Source organism: Pleurodeles waltl, chromosome 3_1 (assembly GCF_031143425.1).
Source record: "Pleurodeles waltl isolate 20211129_DDA chromosome 3_1, aPleWal1.hap1.20221129, whole genome shotgun sequence".
Classification (NCBI taxonomy): domain Eukaryota; kingdom Metazoa; phylum Chordata; class Amphibia; order Caudata; family Salamandridae; genus Pleurodeles; species Pleurodeles waltl.
The window spans coordinates 665,873,987-665,889,774 of NC_090440.1; positions in this window are offsets into that span (position 1 = coordinate 665,873,987).

The window sequence follows — 15,788 nt, forward strand, 5'->3', positions numbered from 1 at the left end:
CCTGTGCAGCTCTGTTGGGTGCCTCTTCCTCCCTGTACAGTAGCTCCGCTCACTTCTCTGAGCAGGTGCTCATTTGGGTGTCAAACCACCTGCCCCCTCCCTTCCTCCGACAATCACTTGCCCCCTTCTTTTACAGATTCCCCCTCTTTCTTTTAACCTATAACTCGTTTCTCCTATGCACCATATTTGTTTTCCCTCTCAACCGTCCTACTCTCGCCACTCTCATCGGGACGGTGACTTCATTGCGTGTAGTACTTTACACACGTGTGGTTCACCTTCCCTCCAGGCGCCCGTCCCTCCTTTCATCACAATCTGTCTTCTGCCCTCCTCTCCGCTGCACCCTGCCCGTACCACCTTCACCCCCATTCACTTCGTCTCTACCTCTTTAATCTCCCCGCCCTCACTGCTGCACCCCCTCTTCCCTTTCCGCCGACTTCCCGCGTTTACTCGCCCCGCCCACTCTCCTCTGTACATTTTTAGAGCCCCCCCCCAGTCCTTTCACTCATCGTCCCTTCGACTTTAACCTTTCTTGAATCCCTCACTACTGCCCTAACCCCGCCAGGTCCTTCTCTCGTCGCCCCCGCCCGTCTAGGCTCGTGCTTTGCTCTGCCTCGGGACAGCATGGCACATGCCCCGGAGTCAGTGGTACTGCAGCAGCCCTGGGAGTTGGGGTGCCGGCTGCTGTTGGAAGAAACGAAGCCTGTTTTGGTACCAGAACCTCCCAGGGACTTTGTCGTCTGGTCCCTCTTCAACGTCATCTTTGCCAACTACTTTTGCTGCCTGGGCTTGTTGGCACTCATCTTCTCGGTCAAGGTAAGATAATTAAATGATCGCTCCCGGCAAAATACAACCGAAGCACACCCCGGACTATTTATACAGTTACTTGACGAGTCCAGGTCATAAGGAGCACCACGGTCTATGCCCGAGACTTTTTTTAATGAAAACACCGCACTCTGGGAGTTGTAGTCCTGATTCATCATAGTGGCCAATGTCAGACTTACGTTCCAGATCACATTGGTTTGATAGAAAGACAGGTCAGTCCACACGCCCCGCAAACTGTAGGGTGACACGCACCTATGTATCTGTCAGTTACACCCCTGTTAGTTACTCTCCCCGAACACATAACGTCAAGGGCATCCGGCATATGTTCAGTGGAGCTGGACGCCTGCCAGATTTTGACAATGATTACTGACTACGTGAATGGGTTTCACTCATATTAACTACGTATAAGTCTATTTTAAGTGGATATTCTAATTGCGGGCGTAGCTAAGTGCAGAAGGTGAAGTGGAACCAGGGCCCAAGTGTGCAATAGGCACTCTGGGCACCAATTACTGCTGTCTTTCTCGAGCCGAGTTTGGTGCAAGGGGCTAATTTCCTTTGCTTACCACAGTCTGGAAATTAGGCACAGATCCAGACGTCCCGGACCTATAGAACAAGGGTTTCCGATACTGCTCCACAGCGATGAAGCCAAGTCGGAATTTCAAAACCTTCTTGTTAGTAGATCTGGCGCTTGACCAGACCTTTTTGCTTTTGCGAAAATGATACATCTCATAAACGCACTTCTGGGACCTTTCAGCAAGCCCCTCTCATCCATCGGTCTGTTGTTGTCATGTCAATTACATTTTACTTCTGCCCGTTACCGCGCGGGGCAGTGTGTCGGTCCACTTCAGCCATTGGCTAAGTTCACTGTGAGTGATACCATTCTGATTTTCCACAAGGACATCTACACACAAAGTAGTTATTTTAATGCCAGAGGCTACTACCAAAACGTGTGCTTTTTGAGACTAAAAATATTTTTAATTTTTAATTTTGTCTCTATTATTAATCTGTTTAGGGAACCCAGTGGCTGTAAACCACTGGTTAATGTACTTACTGAATTACAACCTCTGAGCCAATAAACTAAGCTAGATCTACCTGGCTAAACATTGAACTGTTATTTACTGGACAATATACTGTGGTTTATCATTCTTCCCCAAAATATAAATATTATGAATCACTGAGCTACAGTCCTTCCTCGTGAATATCCGGAGCCATTATCCTCCTCTTGGGAAACATACTAAATTAAAATCCCAGGCCAATTTAACCACATATAGCCCCTGAGCAAAATACATCCCCAGTAAATATAAAGAGAGACAGTCCTTGCTAGCCAACATACTTGGCTATAGTTCCCAGGCAGTGTACTGATGTATTCTCCTTGGGCAATATACTGAGCCAGGGCCCTAGAGGGGCTCATCCCGTGCTTGTCACCCATTTCTCAAAGGCAATCTTTTGAGCTATAATCCAGCTGGGTAATATACTGGCCTCTAGGTCTATGCGATATATTTAGCTGTAACCACTCTCAGGGCAATATGTATATCTAAGGAGTCTAGACACAGTAAATATGCTGCAACAATGTAAGGATTTAAAGCCACCTCTCCTGACGGTATAATGAACTGTAATGTAGATTTTCCTAGTAATTTATGACGGAAAGTCTTAATTTTATTAAAGACACGGAGGCGAATATTATGCGTTCTTTTCATGCTTTATTTAAATAGCAGCAGTCAAGAAAACTACAACTCCCAGCAGAGTTAGCGACCTCGTAACCAATGGGAGTAAAACTGTAAAGGCAACCAGCCAATCACAACAATACATGAACTATAGAGAGTACGCTTGACTGCGCACAGCCCTCTTTTCTTGAGCGAGCAAATTTAGTTAGAAACATAAAACAACGGATAGATGAGTCCAATAATAGCAAATGCCAATGAGATTGAACAGAAGTCCTGCAGCATAGTGATGATGCAAACTGTATGTGGATGAATTTGTAGATCCCTCGAAGTTTGCGATGATACGTCCTGCGCCGTCCCGCTGCATGATGAGAGAATAGAGCCGGTAGATTCATCCTGAAGCTGGCGGAAGAGCCGGAGTCGCTGGGAGGGAAGAAACAAAGTACAGATTAAAAGCAGTACTTGTGGTGGGATAATATTCGCCTCCGTGTCTTTAATAAAATTAAGACTTTCCGTCATAAATTACTAGGAAAATCTACATTTTATGACAAGACCGGAGGCTCTTATTATGCGCGTTTAAAGCTTATCAACAACAATAGTAGCGGCAGATGTAACAGGTTTACAGTAAAAGGTTTTAAACACGTTATCATTGGACCAATCTGCGGACCTGAGAATGTGCTCCAAGCTGGAACCCAAGGCAAAAGCCTTGGAGGCCATGGCACCCCTGGCTGAATGAGCCCCAAACACTGAAATATCAATCCCGGCCAGAGACATAATCCATTTGACCCATCGAGCCAACGTAGCCGCAGACACAGGCTTATGGGGCTTACGAAATGATATTAACAATTGGGAAGATGAAGACGTTCTCAGGACCGCAGTTCTTTTTTCATATTCTTTTAAACAAAGACCCACACAGAGATTTGGTTTATCTGGAAAGAAAGGATAAAAGACCGAATGTAGATTAGTCTTAGTACGTCTGGAGATATGAAACATAACTCCGATGGCAAATATTGACGGGCGGAAACATCCAAGGACTTAACGTCCGACGTTCTCTTCATGGATATTAAACACAGAAGCATAGTAAGTTTAGCAGACAGCATTTTGAGTGTTAGGAAAGAATTATCCGGCCAATTGACAATAAAGTTCAATACCAGTGAAACGTCCCAAAGATGTGAGTATTTAGCAGAAGGGGGTCTGGAAAGCTTAACGCCTTTCAGGAGGCGACAGATCAAAGGGTGGGAACCGATCGGAGTACCTTCCACTAGAGAATGATTAATAGATATTGCCGATCTGTATAGATTGATTGTCCGATAAGATTTGCCTAGACCCGCCTGGGCGGCTAGAAAGTTAATAATCAGGTTGACATCCGCTGAAACGGGATTGGCACATTGTCCCACACACCAGCTTGACCAAAGAGCCCAAGCTGACTCGTATGCTCGTCTTGTGCCTGGTGCCCATGCATTGTTAATAAATTCCGTAGCTTCTGACGAAATCGGGAAGGATTGTTGGGAAGGCCGGAAACAAACCATGCTGACAGAGTTAGGGAACCGTCTAGAATTAGATTGTGGGGACGCCCGACTGGGTCCAGGAGAAGAGATGGGAAATTCGGAAGAAGAATTGGAAAATCTACCGCAAGTTCGAGAAGAGGAGGAAACCAGATCTGTGATTGCCAAAAGGGAGCCAGAAGAACCAAGGACGCCTGTTGGCGTCGGACTTGATTTAGAACCCTGTTGATAAGGATAAAAGGAGGAAACGCATAGTTTAGAGACTGAGACCAGTCTTGAAGGAACGCGTCCGTGGCTAGGGCTAGAGGATCTGGACGCCAACTGAAGAAACGGGGAAGCCGAGCGTTGAGTCTGGAAGCAAATAGATCTATCTGAAATGGGCCCCACTTCCTCTCGAGATACCGGAAAGCTGAGCGGTGCAACATCCAGTCGCTGTAATCGGATAAATGACGAGAATGCCAGTCTGCAGTGGCGTTCAAGGAACCTGGAAGATATTCGGCTATGAGAGAACTTGTGAGCCAGGCAAAATTCCCAAAGACTCTTGGCCAGAAGTGCCAACGGTCTGGATCTGGTGCCCCCGAGGTGATTGATATACCGAACTGCCGCGATGTTGTCCATACGAAGCAGGATAGCGCATTGAGCTCTGTTTTTTGTAAAGCTTTTGATCGCAAAGGAGCCTGCAAGAAGCTCTAAACAATTTATGTGCAATCTGGACTCCCCTGCGGACCATGTACCGCCAGTCGATATCGCCCCACACCGGGCGCCCCAGCCTGTGAGACTTGCATCTGATTCTAATACAAGATCTGGCACAGAGGGGAAGATGCACCTGCCGTTCCAGGCTTCTAAATGGGATATCCACCATTGGATTTCCATTTGCGATTCTTGGTCGAGAGTCACGAGGTCGGAAAAAGCCAAACCTCGGCGAAGATGAAGAATCTTGAGGCGTTGTAGAGCGCGGTAATGAAGGGGCCCCGGGAAGATAGCCTGAATGGAAGAAGCGAGGAGACCTACCACCCTTGCAAGGGCTCTGAGAGAAATAGAGTCTTTTTGAAGAGTTAAAGCTAGCTCCTTTTTGATTGCTGAGATCTTTGCCTGAGGGAGGAGCAAGGAAGCTGACACAGAATCTATCTGGAAGCCCAGGAACTCTATCTGTTGTGAAGGTATGATTGCTGATTTCTCGAGATTTATTAGGAAACCCAGATCTGAAAGAAGGGTAGAAGTTATGTGAAGGTGATTCAGAAGAGAAGCCTTGTTCTGGTGCATAATCAGAATGTCGTCCAGATAAATGATAAGTCTGATGCCTAACGACCTGAGATAAGCTACCACTGGTTTCAATAACTTTGTAAAGCACCAGGGAGCGGAAGACAGGCCAAACGGAAGGGAGGAAAAATGAAAAGTTTCTGAATTCCACTGAAATTGAAAGAATTTCCTGTGGGAAGGATGAATGGGAATGGTTAAGTATGCGTCTTGTAAATCCAATCTGACTAGCCAGTCGAATTGGAGCAAAATATCCCTGAGATGGATGATAGTCTCCATCTTGAAATGTCGATAAACTACGAATTGGTTGAAGGCCTTCAAATTGATCACTGGACGAAGTTTCTTGTTCTTCTTGTGAACAAGGAAGATAGAACTGAGGAAACCTGACGGATCCAGACTGCAGTGCTGGATAGCCTTTTTTGTGATAAGAGATTGAATCTCTGCAGAAATTAGAGAAGACATTTGGAGGGAGAACTTTGGGAGAGGAGGGGGAGAGGATTGAAAGGGGGGAGAAAGAAGTTCTATGCGATATCCCTGTACTGTGGAAAGAACCCATGGGTCGGAAGAAATTGATTCCCACTTCTTTTGAAAGAAACGAAGCCGACCTCCCACGGGAAGGCCAGAAGGTTGGTTTACCTTGGTTGTTGGCCGATCTGGCGAAACGTTGGCCGCGACCGCGGAATCCCCTTGACCGCTGGGGGTAAAATTGAGGCTTGAACTCTTGTTGGTAGGTGCCATAAGAGTTTGGATATGCTCTGGAGCCTTGGTTCCTGTAGGGACGGCCGGTAAAGCGACTCCTACCTCTACCGGCCCGGGCGAAAACCCGCTGATTGAAAACCTTTTTCATCGATTGCTGAGCCTTATCAATAGACGAGAAGGTTGAAACAAACCGGTTTAGATCCTTGATGAAGGAACTGCCAAACAGATTGCCCTCAGCGTGGACACCGGGGTCCCGAGTGGCGAGATTGGCCAGTTTAGGATCCATCTTTAAGAGAAGACCCTTCCGTCTCTCGTGAATTATTGCCGAATTAGCATTTCCTAAGAGGCAAAAGGCCCGTTGGATCCATAGCGAGAGATCTGCAGGGTCGATTGACCCGTTTTCCATCCTTGCTGTTTCGGCCAGATCGAAAATCCTCGCTAGAGGTCCTACCACATCCAAAAGCTTATCCTGGCACGTGGTCCAGGCTTTATCAACTCCCTTACGGGGGTCCTTTCCGTATTTTGTAAAAAATGTGATGAGACTCTTATCTATAATTGGAGTGGCCGTGATGTTAGAGTCCAATGCCGGTCTGGGGCATTCCGATTTCAATTTGGTCCGAGTCTGCTTATCCAGGGGCAACCGTAAACGAGCGGAAATATATGCGCCAACATGGTCCAACGGGAGCCATTCCGTTGAATTTGGGTGGTGGATAAGGGATGGGTCGAACATAGGAACGCCATCGGCGTCCATTACACTGGAAGTGGGTTCGTTTGAAGAAATTTTTGCCCTTTTTCGAGGTGGGGAAGGAAGTGAAATTGCCTCATCCGGGTTATCAGACTGGTCTGACATGTCCATATCATCATCATCTGTGTCCAAAATTTTTTCAATCACTAATTTACTTGGCGCTGAAATATGCTTCGCTTTGTTCTTGCATTTTTTGTGAGGTGTCGCAATGGGCACCGAAATCCCCTCCTTGGAAGGAGGCCTGGGAGGAAACAAGTCCTCATCCTGGTGTGAGCAAAGCTCACTTGCCTTAACTGCGCCCTTACGTGATTTGTTCGACAATATTTTCCTTTTTCTGCTTTCCCCCGCAGAATGGGCCTTGGCTTTGGACACCATGGACAATACTGAATTTTCGATGTTCTTAGACATCTTATCCATCGTTGCTTTAAAAGCACTTTTCATGGAGGAATGTATAAACTCACTTATATCTTGTTTGAGCAAATCCTCCTCCTCCCCTGATTCTGACAACGAAGGGGAATTAGAATTCATTATTATCTTGACAATTTAGACCAAGAACGGATGAAATAGAGTAAAAATCACCAAAACTGGTTAATGAAGAGTTAACTAAGGAGCAAAACGCTCCCAACTGAACAGGCACGCCCCCAAGGGCTGGAACAGAGTCTAATGGGCGGAGACAAGGCGTGTTCCCTGAGGCGAGAGACGAGTGAAGAATTTCAGAGGAAACCCGACCGTCGAAGGGGCCTGACGCGGTAAGCTTTCCTCAGCCGCGCAATGCCGTGCGCGCCGCTGACAGGAGCAGGGACAGCTGTTCGAACGCGACCGTTGAGTCGCGCTCGACAGCAGGACCTGAATAACTTGACGGTGGAGGGGGGGGGGGAAGAAAAATAGACGTGTGAAAGCGCGCGACACTAAAAAGGTTGGAAACCTTTAATTTATCTGCATTTCGGCAGAAATGTAACTAACACATACCAACATAAGCATAAAACAATTCCTGAGGAAACAAAGAGAGTACTTATCTCGACTGCGCAGCAGCAAGAAAAGAGGGCTGTGCGCAGTCAAGCGTACTCTCTATAGTTCATGTATTGTTGTGATTGGCTGGTTGCCTTTACAGTTTTACTCCCATTGGTTACGAGGTCGCTAACTCTGCTGGGAGTTGTAGTTTTCTTGACTGCTGCTATTTAAATAAAGCATGAAAAGAACGCATAATAAGAGCCTCCGGTCTTGTCATAAAATTATGATAGCTACTGGGATCGGGCCACTTCCACCCAGTAGTCATGTATCCTGATGTAGTGTCGTCCTTGTAATAAACTGCAGAAAGCGGTGAAGTAACAGGGAAGCTGCGGTTTATTCAGTTACAGCAACAGACCCACAAGTAAAAAAATAAAATAAGCAGCCATCCTACAGTCTGTCCTGGCTGGAGTGATAGCCAAGACAGACCACGGAGCAAGCCGGCATTACGGGTTCGGCCTGAATCGAACATAACAAGAAAGCAACACACATACATCTCCCTTACCCAAAACAAAACAAAAAGGTTAAACAAAATGAAAACATAACCCTTAAATTTAACAGGTAACTTAATGTTTCTTAAATTTCTTTTGTTAGACGCAGAACAAGAAGTTAAATTCTCCCCTGCAGGAGATTCAGTTAAATGATGATCAGTAACATCATCAAAATTTGTCCTCATAAACCATTACATCATCCACCATTCTTTCCCGAGAAGCCTCGCACCCTTTCACACCACCATTCTCATTATTCACAGAAACACTGTTAGAGCAGTTTGAACTTGTTTCCAACCACCTACTTCCACAGTAGACTGTTTACTTTTGAGCAAAATGTATTTCTGATGTGAACTAAGTTTAGCAATGGATCCTTTATTCCACCAACCACAACCTCTCAACAAAACAGCACTTCTGGACACACGTTACAATTTTCACATCCCTATCCACACCACCTTTCATGCAATCAGAATATGCTTTGGTACCTGCTTTTACTTTTTCCTCATTATTAAGCTGGAAGATTTGGCGTGCGTGGCCACGAGATCCAAAGTGGCAGACGCGTAATTTTCTAGCACCGCACCGGCCCGCCACAATCATCCTGAAATAGGCAGCAGCAACCGGAGTGAGGTGCCCAACGGCCCGGCGCTCATTGTAGATCACCCTGGACACCCGGGTGGCACCATTGCCAGTGAGCAGGGAGGGTGCGGCGCTGCGGGAGGAGCAGCTGGAGATTTGGGCCTGCGGGGCCGCTTCCGCCTCTGCGTGGTGTGGCCTCGCTGGCCCTGGGAACAGCGCACAACATGGGTCCTGCTGCTGTGGGAGAGGGGACCCGGGGCCGAGAGTGCTGAGCACCAGTGCTGGTGCAGCGGAGGCCTGGAGGAGCGTGATGGGGGGCCCCACGACTTCATCCCGCCGGTGCCATCTGTGGACAGACGGGGCAGGGCGCTGCAGGAGATGAGTCCCCAGGTCCTCAAGCTGGAAGTGGCCCAAGCAGAGGATGCATAGAGCGCTGGCGGCGGGGCAGGGGGTCCCCGGACTGGGAGCACCACATGCTGAGGCTGGCGCAGGAGGAGACCAGAGGAAAGAGATGCGGCCCCTCCGGTGGGGCGTTACTGGCAGACCAGTAGGTGAAGCTGGGCTCGCCGGCCTGACGGGGTACCAGAGACGCAGGGAGTGACGGCACTGCGGAGGAGCCCAGGAGGTTCCATCCTGCGAAGGGCTGCTGCAGGGGCTGCGTGACTCCCCCGGGACACGGGGGTACCGCGCCTCGCCCGGCGGGGCTGTTGGAGTTGCGGGGGAGCATTGAGATGGAGTGGCCCAGCTCCTTTCTTGCCCACTGTGCAAGGTAAATTACGGAGGGACTAATTAGACACAAGAAGGCAGAGACTACTCTGACCACCGGGACATGGTGGAAGTGGAACTGTAGAGACGCCCTGGCCACAGAACCAACTAGCAGTGACCCAACAAACTTGTGTATGGCCCTGCTACAGAGAGCGATCGTCAGCATCGCGTCGCATGTCCCAGACAGGCACTATTGGTGCTCGCCAATTGGGGAAAACGAAGCCCAAGTCGCAGGGCCCTGTTGGTCAAAAACCCCTGGCCTTACTTGATCAAATGCCTGAGGTGACTGCCCCCGTTGGTCTTGGTCCGGAGGAGTTGAGCAACACCTTAAGCAAAATACTGGGGGCTATTGAGGACTTCAAGCTCACCCTGCAGCGTGATATTGGCAAGGTGGCGGCCGAGGTGGGGTTACTACGTACGGACCATCAAAAATTGTCTGACAAAGTGCTTGAAGTAGAATCTACAGTCACAAACCTCCAACCATCCTACCAAGCACTGCAGCTTCAAGTATCACATTTAGCTGACAGTGGATCGACTGGAACGACGCCAGAAGACACGGAAGGACGCAGCCTCCGCAACAATATCTGCATTGTTGGACTGCCGGAAGGAATAGAGGGAAGAGATATGGTGGAATTCCTGGAGCCATGGCTGCGTGCTCTTATGGACGGCCATAATCTTATGCCCTTCTTTGCCCTAGAGAGGGCCCACCACGTACCGGCACAGAGACCACACCCCGGTATACCGCCACAACCCGTTGTGGCCAAACTTCTCCACTATCATGACTGAGACCTGCTGTTGCAAAGGACCCACGTGGCTAGGCCTTTCAAAGTGGAAGAGGGACAAGCAAGTCTGTTTCCAGACTTTATAGCGGCATTACAAGCCAGGAGAGCTACCTATACGGCGGTAAAGAGAGCGCTCAGAGAAGAAGAAGATAACATATGCACTGCTCTTTCCATACCGGCAGAAACTCATGGTGGACGGAACTGCACACTTTTGTCAGGATCCTGAGGAAGCGTGGGCTTGGCTGGAGCGCTACAGATCGGGCACGACTGGATCCCCAAAAGAAAAAGAAAAAAAAAGAATATGGCTGCGACTGCCCAACGCTGAAAGAGATGGAGGAGATCCCGGAGCCGGGCCCAACGGCCCTGGCTAACCGAACCCTCACCTACCAAGTCCGAAGAGGGGAAGAAACTGGCGCTTCAAGTGGCTGCCTTCTTAACAGAACCTGACCTCTCGGATGGGGCGGGGGCCAGAACAGTCCAAGGCCATGACTCGGATCCCCGCCGTTGGACTCTGATTCACGAGCGAGCACACCAGAAGATCTCCCCCGCGAAATGTCTCAAACATCCCACAATATCATTTAAATGGACTCCGTTGAACTGCGTGACGCTGCCGCTGATCCCACAGACTACTTGGGGTTATAGGAGGATGGGCCGGACTGAGAAATGATGGCCAAACAGTTGCCTCACCCCTGCTTCTTCCTGCCTCTTCATCTTTGTAGAGGCGGTATTGTATGACACACATTATGTTTATTGTGTTCTGTTTGGGCGGCAGGCGTTGCTGGACTGTCCTTGGGAGGGGAGTTGGGGTCTGGTCTCATGGTTATGTCCTCCATGATCTCCGGTGAGACTGCGTTTATTGATACGCAGAGCATTGCAGAGGTAGTGGGGCTGCTAGGGGTCATGACTCCCGAAGACGACCGTATATTACACAATGCCAGTACCGTTGAATACACTTAATGTGATTGCCTGGAATGTTCGAGGATTGGGATCAATGGTTAAACGGCATAAAATGTTGTCATATTTGAAACGCTGCAGGGTACATGCTGCTATGATGCAGGAAGCACACTTAACACACTTGGAGGCTGAGCGTCTCCGCCGGCGTTGGAGTGGGCAACTGTTTGGGACCACCTATTCAGCCTATGCCCGGGGTACACTGATCTGGATCAGGGCAGGGGTACCCTTAGAAGCAACAAGGGTGGTAGTGGACGATGAAGGGAGGTTTGTCTTGGTGGGGGACACCTGCATGGTAGACCTCTAGTGGTGGGGTTGATATACACCCCTAATTACGACCAGGTGGCCTATCTCCATACCCTGTCTGCACACATGGCTGATTTCCTGGGGGGCATACCTCATTGGGGGGAACTTCAATGGTGTCCTGGACACAGATCTCGACTGCTCTTTCCTGCCGGTGCAGGGAGCTATGTCGATTAGGATTGCTGCGGGATGAATGCCTGGCTGTCTAGCTGGGCCTTGGAGGATGCGTGGCGTGCACACCACCCAATGCACCGAGACTACTCCTATTATTCCCATATCCACCAAGTGCATACAAGAATTGATAGGTTTGTGTGTAGTGGGCAGATAAGACACTCTGAATACTTTGGCTGCACATTCTCTGACCACAGCCCACTTCTGATGCATATGCAAGTGGCAGAGTCACGACCCCCTATACCGACTTGGCGCCTACAGCCGACTGTACTGGGAGATGCCAGTTTTAGAGAAGCGCTGTCTGCGATGGTGGCGGAGTTCTGTTCCTGTAATGAGGGCTCAGCAACGCAGAGGCGGGTGGAATGGGAGGCCCTCAAGGTGGTGGTGCGAGGCCACTGTATGAGCCAGACAATGGGCATTAGGCGGGTATTGGAGGGAGACCTCGAGCATCTTGAGGAGAGATAGCATGCCTTGGATAATGAAAAAGGCTGTGGCCCTGAGGCCCTCGGCCGGTTGTTGGAAGTCCAGGAGGGATACGCAGTGTCTCTGGAGAAGCTTAGGTGTCATGCCCATGTGGGGTACATGGGGAGGAAGGCAGGGCTGGACGGCTGCTGGACTGGTTGGTCACCCCGACCCAGCGGGGACCCCAATTACTGGGATTACATTGTCTGACGATTCTTTGGTACATGAGCCCCTCTGTATAAATGCAGCATTCCGTGATTATTACTTAGCGCTGTATGCCCACCTGGAGACTCTGCTACCAGACACACTAGATGACCTATTGGCCTGACTGCAGCTGAAGACCCTCAATGATGAGAACGCTGCGCTGCTGGGTGCGGAGGTGACGGAAGATGAAGTGAAATTGGCTATTAAGGACTTGGCGACTGGCAAGACTCCTGGGACGGATAGCCTTCCCCCAGAGTTTTACAGATTGACAGTAGGTATCCTGGCCCCAACACTGGTGGCAGTATATGCGGAAGCCTATGAGCGGAGCCTTCTCCCTGTGACGCTGAGGGAGGTGCTGATGGTATCCCTCCCTAAAACTACGGATCTCCATGCTCAATACCGACTAAAATTCTGAGTAAGGTACTTGCCACCAGACTTCTGCCATATATGCAGAACCTGATCCATGATGACCAATGCGGGTCTATACCTACCAGAAACACGTCACAAAATCTCCGCAGACTGTACACAGTACTATATAGTCCCCCACACCTGACGGACTCAGGCGCAGTGGCAGTGTCAGTAGACCTGGAAAAAGCTTTTGACACGGTGAGAGGGGACTACCCTGAAGTTATGATGCAACAGTTGGGACTGGGAGAAGCATGGCTTAAATGGTTTCAGCTGTTATACAGTTCCCCAACTGCAAGAGTCAGAACTGGGTGGCTGCTCTCGGATGAATATGCCATCCATAGAGGTACCAGGCAGGGGTGTCCGCTCTCCCCATTGCTCTTCGCATTAGCGATGGAGCCCCTGGCGAAGTGGTTCACACAGGAAGGGCGTGGTAGAGGGATATGCCGGGGAGGAACGGAACATAACCTATCGCTATACGCTGACTTGCTGATTTACCTCAGAGATGGGAAGAGAGTTTTGCCCTGGGCACTTGAGACACTGGAAGGATTTGGGACCTACTCAGGGTTACTCCTTAACAGAGGGAAGAAGTGTGTGTTTCTGATAGTTGCTGGCGGTGCCCGCCTAGCACTTGCCTGGCGTATATTAAGTGAGCTTCTTACACATTCAAATATCTTGGGATCCAAATCTACCACGACATAGTTGATCTATGGGAGGGCAATCTGGGTAGAGCAATACGATCCCTTAGATCTAGGGTTGGTTTTTGGCGTTCCCTCAACCTGCCCTTTATGGCACGCATTTTATGATCCAAGATTATTATGCTCCCCTGGCTTCTTTATTTCTTTGTTAACCTGCCGGTTACTGTTCCGGTACACTGGCTTAAAGCATTCAACACCCTCCTCGGAGACCTAATATGGAATGGAGAGCGCCAAAGGGTTGCATTGACCAGCCTACGCCCGGAAGTGGGGGGGGGGCTGCGGGTGCTAGACTTTGAACTCTACTATGTGGCGGCGCAGCTGCAGTGCCTGGCACGGTGGCTGACTGCCCATAGGTTGTCCGAGGTGTACTGGGATGGGGCTGGACAGAGTGCAGACAAACTACTGGCTGGACTATTCTGTCCGAGACACCTGTCCAGGCAGGATGAGGTTCTCGTGACTGCGGCCTATAGGGCCTGGCATAGAGCACTTAAGCGCTCTGGGGTCCAGATGCCCTATGCACCTGGGATCCCACTGGTGGGTCTTCCACTTGGTGAACCCCCACGTTGCTTTACTGAGAGACAGATGTCCACATGGACGGAGGCGGGTCTGATCATTGTGGGAGACTGTTATGCCCAGGGTGCGTGGCCATCTTTCGTGGAACTACTGGACCAGATGGAACTCCTGAGTGGCCAAATCTTGAGATATGAAGCAGTGTCCTGAGCTGCCCGAGCCCTATGGGGGGAGGGTACAGAGGAGCCGCCCACGCTTGCAGTGCTCCAGACGATATTCCAGATGGGTGGAGGACCCCACTTGGTGACCTGGCTGTATAAGGCACTAACTGAAAAGGTGGGTAGGCCACTACATACTCTGAAGGCTTGATGGGAGGCAGATGCGGCAGGGAACTGACTGAGATTGACTGGGGACCAGTCATTGCATCTGCATCTCATATTAAGTTCAATCTCATACACATAACATATCTTACTCCACATAGGCTTCAGTCCATATACAGTGGGGAACCTTGGGCCTTCCCTAGATGCCAGGCTTGGGACGCAGACTTCGGGCACATGGTATGGGGGTGCCCTTCCCTGGAAGTCTACTGGGCTGGGGTGGTGGAGCGCCTTCATCTCGTCCTAGATAGGTCCCTGCCTGTGCCCTTGCAGGTCTCCCTATTATGCCTCTTGGTAAGAAAACCTCCTAAAAAAAGTGGGGAACAGGTTCATAGATCTGGCTCTAGTGCTAGCGCGGTGTAGGATGGCATTAACCTGGAGAATGCCCATGGGTACAGGAAGTCACACGCTGGGCCGGGGTGGAGGAGAGGACTTTAAAAAGAGAGGAATCATAGGGGCTTCAACACTAACCTATAGCACATCTCTGGGCGGATATCATGGAAGAGTGGGAAGCAATTGACCTCCCTGATAACGCCCATACAGAGTCCGGTGCAGACGAGGGCCCAGGATAAGGCCCTATCATTAACGCCACAATGGTGGAGGACACAGTTGATTTAGTTGGTAGAGATATACCTTAATATTATAATGTCTATATTTACAATTTGTGTGGTTTGAACAGACATGGGTCTGCTTTAGATAATAAAAGGGCCTCCCCAGAGGGCATGACATCCAGTAATAGAGAAACTTGGCAAAGGTTTTCATACGCTGCTGCGGAACACGAAGACCAGATCTTGGGCAAACTAGACCTATTTGGAAATCATGAATTATGTTAAGTGTTTAAGAGCAATTATGAATATGATATACTAGATATGCACAAAATGACGCAATTCTAACAATGATGTATAATATCGTGGCTACTATCAAACTTCAAAACACCAATAAAAATAATTAAAAAAAAAATAAAATAAATTAAGGTGGAATATTTCTGTCTGTTAGATTTAACCAACTCGGTGTAAATCTATTGGGACAGTTAATTGTGTAGCGGAGCACCTTAAGTATAAATTTGCAATCCAATTGCACTTATCGCAACCCTTTTTTCAAATTTAAATACAATTGTGATCCAACATTCTTCTAATAAATTGTCCATTCTAAAAAGTTCATTCAAGCCCTCTTAAGGTAAGTCAAATGGGTTTTACTTCTTTGAATGCAGTTCAGGTCAATGAAAATTGAAATATACAAAGATGTCTTCATGGATGTCTGTGACCTGATACAGTTCAGAACCAGCAAAAACACGTGTAGATGACATGATATTCTTATAGAAATTTCCAACCTATTAAAGAAGAAGATGCTTGTGATCTACACAGCTGACGCAGGTTTTGCCCAGTTCACGGGAATTTCT